At 43.2% G+C, this 8572-nt stretch overlaps 1 protein-coding gene across 2 annotated transcripts in view; it reads left to right on the plus strand.

Annotated features, from left to right (window-relative positions):
• Nucleotides 1–8572, plus strand: part of LOC111875626 (voltage-dependent calcium channel type A subunit alpha-1) — a 500175-nt gene that overhangs the window by 235185 nt on the left and 256418 nt on the right. The window lies entirely within an intron of this gene.

An 8572-nucleotide genomic window follows, 5' to 3' on the forward strand; every position in this document is an offset into this window, starting at 1 on the left:
AAATATATATATATATAAATTTGCAGTACAGATTTTTATTCACGATCATGCTATTGTCAATCTATTACAAATAATTCAATTATTATGCGTACACAACCGTGGAAAAGCAGTCCTTATAGTTGAAATTTCAACTACACAAAATATTTTGGACCGCGTTTTAAATAAAAACGTATTTTTGGCTATGCCGGTCACGGTAGCCGAGCGGTCTAAGGCATGTACTGTCTTCGCTCGTTTGGAAACCGGGATCGTGGGTTCGAATCCCACTCAGGGCATGGATGTTTAGTTCATGTGTGTTCGTTTTTCTGTGTTTATATACAGGTAGAGGCCTTGCGACGAGCTGATCACCCTCCCAAGGAGTCCTACCGAATGTGTAAGTTCATGGAGGTAGACCTAGGCCCACTGGGGCTGTAGTGCCAAGGAAAAGAAAATTGTGGCTATATTTCCGTATAGAGCAAGCATCTATGAATCAGACAAACAATAAACACAGATTCAAATTTATCAGTTTTCCTAGCAATAGAGAGAACCATTATTCTGCCACTTGCTAGAGAGGAAGATCTGTCGGGACACGCCGCGTCACCACCGGAAGTCTTCCATATCACGGTGGGCGGATTATCAACATAATGACATTTAATTCTCTCATGAATTTGTCGCGAGATTAATGAAACTTATTAATAATCGTATCAATCCTCTCAGACACTTCACGTGGGTGAAACATAATTCGACATGTTCGTGGGCAGAAAGGCACATGGCTTATGATACTTTACGTCAACCAATTACTGTACAAGACTCGAATCTAGAGAGCTATGAGGAATTCTGGAAGCGTGAAACATTAAAGTCGAAGTAACACCATGAAAACAACTACTACCTGAGTCAAAACATTCAGTACATACTATATATATTTGCTGTGTGACCTTCATCAGGCCTAAAGTTACTGTACTCGGAGTCAGTTTCACTACTTTGCACTGTAGAGACACAAACGTAACAGCTTTAGTTCAGTGCAGCCGAGCACAATACAAGTTCGCCAGCGCTCAATATGTTCTCAACTGTTGCTGTGTTCAGTAGGTATATCTGTTTCCGTCCCTTCCTCACCCCGCAAGTGTCTTCTGCAAGGCCGTGCCATAGCTCAGGTCGTTAGTTGCCAGCTTTCCAACTCGGCGGTCCGGGTTCGAGCCCAGGTCAATTAATGTGAGATTTGTGGTGAAAAAGTGGCACTAGGGCAGGTTTTATCGGAGTATTTCGGTTTCCTCTGCCAATTCTCATTCCTGTGAATTCTCCACACTCATGATCTATCACCCGGGACAGGTACAATAGGTCAATTAGTGGCCGACGTACCGAGTGGACTAAGTCTCACCCCACCCCAAGAAAATAAAAAGGAAACTCCTCTGCTAGCTCATGGTTGCTGTACGGAAATTAAAGCGTACAGGTTACCAAGACGTGTATCAGAACTTATCTGTCTTTTGAATATAATTTCACTATGGCAATGGGGTCCTTGCCTGGTTTTCTGAGCCCAGAGAGCAGAGTGATTCAGGTAGTTTTCGTAGGTTATTTCACAGCATTTGCAGCATCGAGACTACAACTTCAGATTATGAACTGTAAAGGATTTGGAATGAATTAATAGCGACTAACCATGACATCCTAGCCGAGCGGTCTAAGGGATGCACAGTCTTCGCTCGCTCGGAAGCCGGGATCGTGGGTTCGAATCCCACTCAGGGCATGGATGTTTGTGTGCGTTTTTCTGTGTTTGTGTACAGGTAGAGGCCTTGCGACGAGCTGATCACCCGCCCAAGGAGTCCTACCGTATGTCTAAGATCTAGAAAAACCGAAGTGAATGGAGAAGTTCATGGAGGTAGGCCTAGGCCCACTGGGGCTGTAGTGCCAAGGAAATAAAAACCATGACATCCAGGAATTTTCCTGGATGAACTGAGAATTGGATCTGTTGCCGTCTTCAGACACAACTGAGCAAATACCTCGCATCTGAGGGCGGGAAGAGATTCATATCCTAAACGCGTTGTTTTAGAATATCATTAGATTTCATGGAAGCAGAAATATAGCGTCACCGGAGAAAATGCAGAATAAATTCCCCATCTTTTATGGAACCCCGAGAAGTATTGTCCTCTTCAATGATACCACCACTTGTCCTCATCCAAAGCCAGATGAATCCATTCCGTCGTACTCTGACATCCTACTTCTTTCAGCTTCATTTAATATTATCCCCCCTTTTGAGACTTCGAAGTGGTCTGTTCCATTATGGTTTTCCGCCTAAAGTAATTTCTCATCTCTTCCTTGCGTGGTACGTATATGTCCTATCTCGTCTTCATTTCATCATGATATTTGGTGAAGAATAATTAAAATGAGGTGAGCATCTAGACGGCATAAGATCACTCAAACGAATTAATATGGGCGCCATCAAATGGTTTGCCTGTGCGTACATAAGATCTTTGCTGTCACGCAGTCATGTTACATAAGAGTGCTGGCGCCAACGAATGTGCAGTGGTGAATCTGCGGGGTTGTAATTTCTTTGGTAACCCCCCGACCAGGCGTCTCAGTGGTGAATGGGAGATCGATAGTGTTCCGTCCCGAGCCTCGTGTTCTGTGGGCTCTACGTCTCTCCATTGTCAAGATGATGCAGGCTCCCTCTTCAGATATCCAAATTTGCTTCAGAGTTACCTGAACTACAGAACCGTTCCATCTAATTTCATGGTACAGATGAAAGTGTGATTCAAATCTATTGAATAAACTGCTATTTCGTGTTACAAAAACGTTATCCCGAATGACACTGTCCAGACTAATGTACTGATTAATGCCGCGTCATAGCTCAAGCGGTTAGTCGCTGGCTTCCCACCGCGGCAGCCCAGGTTCGATCCCGGGGTCTGATCAAGTGGGATTTGTGGTGGACAAAGTGGCGCTGGGGAAGGTTTTCTCCGAGTACTTCGGTTTCCCCTGCCAATCTTCATTCCACCAATTGCTCCACAGTCATCCTCACCTATCATCTGGGGCTGGTACAATAGGTCAGAAGTGGCCGCAGTACAAGGGACTTAGTCCCACCCCACTAGCAATTAAAAAAAAANAAAAAAAAAGGTACTGATTTCGACAGAACTTAGTATTATAGACATATTATTTCTTTTTTTTTTTGGAAACGTAATTCTAATTTAAAATGATTCATCTACAGGATCATTTTGTGTAGGGACGTAATTCAATTTTAGTCATATCTTATGTGTTCTTGGCACTCATCTGTCACATTCATTGGCACCATAACGCAGACGGTCAGCTTCCTTTCCAAACTATGACTCGATGTTATGTAACTCGAGTCAGAGTCAGTTACCTTACGACTGGCGGTGTACCGCCAATCAGTTCGTCTTGACGACAAGCCCCTTGAGACCCACGACCAATACTTTTTTTCCAACTGAAAATTTGCGGCCATAGTCTTTATGTAACATACTTTCTGACGAGAGGATAGGTTTGTTGTTGTTTCTCGCCAGCGCAGTCATTCTCGGGTCAGAGATTCGCAGGACCACATGACCACGTTTTACTGTCTCACATTCGAGACTCCCATAACCTGGATGGTCAGATCCCCGTATTTATTTCCCCGTGGAACAGGGTGGCCTGGTTATAGCCCTAGGCACTGGGTTCCCTTCTCGTCTCCTCGCATGTCTCGCAGGGCTACGGTGGAGGTATTCGACCCCACCTCCATACGGAATTTGATCTGATGTACTTCGAGTTAATTTCAATGTCCTTGTATTAAAATTCGAATATAATAAAAACAAATAACATTTTTTTCTGGACCATTTTACTACTCTGTCAGTAGCTATACCATATGGCGTTGAATGGTAGGTTGCTTGATAAATTTTGAATTGGGAAAATTTCTGAGAAGTAGTGGGTCTGGAAAGGGGTCCACTCAGCCTCGTGAGGATAATTGAATAGCCATTTCAAGGAAATAGCGGCTCCGGTCTAGAAAACCGAAATTAACGCCCATGGGGATTCGTTGCACTGACCACGTGACACCTTCTGTCCACAAAAGTTGGCACTAACTTCGTCGACAAGCAGCAGTTGCTCGATCGGTATAGTTCGATTGTGGACTAAAGCCACGGAATTTGTTCGATTATAGATTATATTCCTATATTTTCCCGAGGATATTGAAAAATTAAACCACAGTCAGGATAGCATATGACCCGGCCGGAATTCGAACTGAGTAAATAACTAACATGATTCCAGAACGTTACCTCTACATCAACATGCTCTTTGAGTAAAGAAGTTCACCCATATCGAATTTATGTGACTGCCTGTGCAGCACTGTACTTGCTGTCTTCAATTCAACAACACAGTAAATGATTCGCATGTTTTATTTCATCTGTTACTTACCGTTTCCGATGTACAGAAGCAGGAGGTATCAGCTTGTTCACTAGTAGACGCTATAGCTAGAGGTTACTGGCTTCATGCTAAATGAAACCGTATTTCTGGGCACGTTCTGATGCAACAAACCTTTTAGAACGTTGTGAAATATGCAGTGCACTTTCTCTCTCAAATATACCCGCTTACCCCAAGCCACATTTGATATACACTTGCCACTGTTTCCTTCGTTTTAATAACACATGTCATTAGGCTGAAGATTTTCATGATGAATGCTGACACAACAGTTTTCTTTATATTACTTGGATGGGTGGGACTGAGTCCACTTGGTTCTGCGGCCACTTCTGGCCTATCATACCAGCCCCAGATGATAGGTTAGGGTGATTGTGGAGCAATTGGTAGAATGAAGATTGGCAGGGGAAACCGAAGTACTCGGAGAAATCCTGCCCCAGCGCCACTTTGTCCACCACAAATCCCACTTAACCAGACCCGGGCTCGAACCCGGGCCGCCGCTGTGGGAAGCCAGCGACTGACCGCTTGAGCTGTGGCGCGGTCGACACAACAGGTTGCGCGTATTAATGTGTCTGCAAGTATGAAGACAAGAGAACTTGCTGTGTGGGTTCATTCATGAGGTTTCGTATGAGCAGGACGGCCAACAGATGGCCGAAAGGCCGCTGCATGTAAGTTAAGCAAGTGGTCACATAAAACTGTCAAGGTGTGGGGCCGCCGCTTATAGGGTGACCGTGAGGCTGAACACGGATCTCTTGTGAATGTTGAAAAGCAACCTGAGACGAAGAAATGGTTTAAACTAGCTCAGTATCGGCCCAATTACGGGCTTTCGTGTTAGGAGTTTTTGTGGATTCTAGAGCAAGAAGAATTTGTCACAAATGTCAGCGTACAGTTTTACAAATTCTTGTCTTTTTGTAAGTTTTGAGGTTTTCACGGCGATGACTATGAAGAAAGTCGTCTTCTGGGTTTGGGCGTCGTGTATTCTTCGTTTTGGCCGACGTAGCAGTAGCTACTGCTTTCTGCATTCACAAGCCATTCACCTGTTCTGAAGATGGAGGCGATACGTTCCTCCGAAACGTCAGCCAAAACGAAGAATACACGGCGCCAAAACCCAGAAGACGACTTTCTTCTTGTCTTTTTGTTTCAGCCTTTTATGGATTAGGCCCTCAGTCCTGTTCAAACTAAAAAATAACTTCTGAAACTATGAACATTATTCATAGGACTGCTTGGATGGAAAATCAGCCTACCGAAAGGTCTTTACCTACACAAGACAAAGCAAGCAAAAACGCGGACATATACCAATTCCTTAAATGGGATTCATAACCATGAATCTGTCACTTGTGTGGTCAAAGACAATAGACATTTTAGACTGGGCATACAAGAATTTATTCTTGTTATATACAGAATGTCCAACTATGAAAGTCAGTATTCTGGGAGGTCATAGTATCGGCCATTCTGAGCAAAAATGTATGTATGTATCGTATATGCGTCCTATTCCGAACGGTTTCCGAGAGAGAGATCTTTCACTGGACAGTTCTAAAACTGTTGATAAGAAAGATATATTACTTACCGTTTCTAATATCGGTGCTTACTGTTCACGTGGCAAAGTTGGAACAGCTTATTTAGTGTAAAACATCTTCAGAAAATCCACCGTCAACATTAATGCCCTTTACAGCTCGTGTGAGGACATGGTGTGTTGCTCGTCTGTACAGTACAGTGTAATGTATAGTGAAATAACTCGGAAACCGTTCGGAATGGGACACATGTACATATATACTCTTTTGCTTAGACTGACCAATACAATGACCACCCAGAATATTGATCTTTATTCTTGGGACATTCTGTGTAAAAGAAATTAGTCGTGTTAGTCTACATCCGAGTTGAGATTGGAACATGGAACTCTCTGAGTAAAATGCTGAAGTGCGAAGTACCCAGCAGCGACATTTATCGTAGAAACGGCGCCACGAGTAGTAAATGACTTAATTTTTTCCTTGGCACTACAGCCTCAGTGGGCCTAGGCCTACCTCCATGAACTTCTCTGTTCACCTCGGTTTTTCTAGATCTTACACATTCGGTGGGATTCCTTGGGCGGGTGATCAGCTCGTCGCAAGGCCCCTACCTCTACATAAACACAGAAAAACGCACACACACAAACTAAACATCCATGCCCTAAGTGGGATTCGAACCCACGATCCCGGCTTCCGAGCGAGCGAAGACAGCGCGTGCCTTAGAGCGCTCAGCTACCGTGACCGGCAAATTAATTAATTAAAGGCATTTATTTTCGAAGCGAGTAGAAATATTACATTATAAAAGCATGGTCACTCTGAGAGAGAGACCTTGAGTCTGATAAAGCGGCGCTCGTCTTCATTCATTCCCTGCTGCACCGCAATGCCCTTTATTGTACGCTGCATTTTATATAGAGATTGTCCGCATCGTGTGCTCACTTTGACTGCTCAGTCGTGTTTTATGTTATCCCTGTTGAGTTTGTTTACCGAAGTGCAATAATGCCTGGAACGAGACCTCCAATGGTCGTACATGTCTCGCAGTTCATGCGTTAACAAAGTCTAATTAAACCCCTAACCTCTCTGGTTACAATGTTACTTACGGATTTGGAATTTTTGTTATGTGACTGAACAAGTCTGTGTAGCAGTAAAGTTGTACCCTTGTACTCTTGAGGTACCGTGTTCATAACTTGACAAGTCAACCGAATATCCTGAGTGAGACTTACGTATCATGGTTTGTCGCGTAGCCGAGGTGATCTCTTCGGGGCATCACCATAAGACNATCAACCGAATATCCTGAGTGAGACTTACGTATCATGGTTCTCCTCAGTCTGTCTAGATGCGAGTCAGGACAGAAGTTCAAATACACAATTATTTCATTCGTAATAATCGCCAATTCTCATTAGCCACTACTCGTATTACAGATCTGATTCTAAAGCTGAATTTCTCATCTCCGGAGAAAAACCATCGGCTGTCATTTAATGATATGCACATTTGTGTTAAATGATCCATAAATATGACTTCATACTCATTCCCAAAGAAACGTTACTTTTGACTTTATAACCGAAAGACTGGGAGAAATTAATCACTGATTAAAATTATCTTTATATATGTTAACAAGGCAAATCGCTTCCTTAATATTAACTAGCCAGCTAACACCATAGAGATGAGCCTTTCTTGGGAAGCCGCCAGTTGCGCAGCTACTCAAGAATTTCTCAACCGTTTTATTGAACCCGAAGGTTCATTACCGTGTTCACAAGAGCGCTCCACGGGCCCATATCCTGAGCCAGATGAATCCTGTCCATACCACCCCATCCTGTCTCACTAAGATCCGTTTTCATTAGAATCCACCCAAGTCTGAGGCTACTTGTGACATTTCGTAACAAGCTCATTTTCTTAAGGCGAGGAGTTGCTATACCCACGCTCAGCCCCCAAGCTGGAGGGCCATTTTTGTCGGCTCTTTGCGACTGCTTGTTCAATACATTCGCAACTACTCTCCATATCTGGAGGCCGTCTCCTCCATCCGCAACCTGAGGACGCGCCATACCGTGGTGACAAGGGATCCATCTAATATAATTGCTTAATTTGTAACATAATAAAAAGAAGTATTTATTATTTTAATATCATGACATGATTTACTTCCTTAGATCGTTTTCAGGCTTTCAATATATAGAAATAAAATTTAAAATTACAGAAGAGTTAATGCTATTAAAATACTTTGGGAACTGCATCAAATTTTACATTGGAGTGTTAACATAAGAATGGCTTTTAATATTATGTATAAATAAAACATCGAGATATGAATCGATGTTTGAGAAAGAATCTGGCTTCCAGGCTCTCAGCCCCTGCAATGATGATGATGATGATGATGATATATAAATAAAATTAGAATTTTAAAATTAAGGTAATTTTTTTATTTTGTTTCAGTTTCTACGTCACTGATGAATGCACTTAAGAGTTATATATTTTTTTCTTTGGCACTACAGCCCCGGTGGGCCTAGGCCTACCTCCATGAACTTCTCCGTTTACTTTGTTTTTCTAGATCTTACACATTCGGTAGGACTCCTTGGGCGGGTGATCAGCTCGTCGCAAGGCCTCTACCTGCACACAAACACAGAAAAACGCACACAAACATCCGTGCCCTGAGTGGGATTCGGACCCACGATCCCGGTTTCCAAGCCTTAGACCGCTCGGCTACCGTGACCGGCTAAGAG

The sequence above is a fragment of the Cryptotermes secundus genome, unplaced genomic scaffold (genome assembly GCF_002891405.2).
Source record: "Cryptotermes secundus unplaced genomic scaffold, Csec_1.0 scaffold168, whole genome shotgun sequence".
NCBI lineage: Eukaryota > Metazoa > Arthropoda > Insecta > Blattodea > Kalotermitidae > Cryptotermes > Cryptotermes secundus.